Genomic DNA, 987 nt, shown 5'->3' on the forward strand with positions numbered 1-987 from the left:
TTCATAAGCTAGATATTAATCCATCTTTAAAAGAGAAGAAAGCAAAGATCGTAGATGACAAGTCTGGCTTTCTTGTAAGTATCTTTGAATCTGTATGTTTGCCATCACAAGTTCTCAGATCTATTAACTATTGTTTACTTCCAAAAAAAATCTGGCATGGCTTATGAAGATGTATATATATAACAACATCAATATGAATGGGATAATACAACAAGACCAAGGGAAACTAAACTTGTGTAATTATTGAAGGTAGTAAGCATCTAACAGACATTTTGTCTGTTGTAGTTTAGATTTAAATTTGCCACTGAAATCAGCCTCTTCTTGGGGATTTCCTGCTTGTACTGATGAGCCAATACCCCTCCCTTTATACTCATTTTCACAGAAATTCTTTGCTAATTCATTGCCTAGCTCGCTCTGTAACATTCATAACCATCTTCAACACCACCTCCAGACTGACTGCAGTTTGACATAAAAAATGGCCTTAGAAAAGGCTCTGGCTGGGAAATTTCATTCCAGCATGGCAGAAATGTAAAGAGTCTGTTGTGATATAAGTACTATTTATCAGGCTCCTATAAATCTCCTTAGCATAGTCAGCAGAGTCCAAGATACAAACTTCCTAGCAAGTCTGCAGGTAAATTCAGATAAAGCAATCACAACTTGGCCTGGGGAGTGGATTCATGCTCTCTAGCATAACAGTTGCATGGTGTGCAAAAAGATTCTGCAAAAAGAGTCAAAATACTAGTAATAACGATAATGATAATAATTCATTCCACAAATATGCATGAAACACCTATTAGATATTCATCAACATGAATCACAAGACCTTGCAACAATTATATTGCCATTGATGATTTTTTTTTTTAATTGAGACGGAGTTTCACTCTTGTTGCCCAGGTGGAGTGCAGTGGAGTGATCTCGGCTCACTGCAACCTTTGACTCACTGCAACCTCTGCCTCCCAGATTCAAGGGATTCTTCCGCCTCAGCCT

Source organism: Pan troglodytes, chromosome 15, assembly GCF_028858775.2.
Source record: "Pan troglodytes isolate AG18354 chromosome 15, NHGRI_mPanTro3-v2.0_pri, whole genome shotgun sequence".
Classification (NCBI taxonomy): domain Eukaryota; kingdom Metazoa; phylum Chordata; class Mammalia; order Primates; family Hominidae; genus Pan; species Pan troglodytes.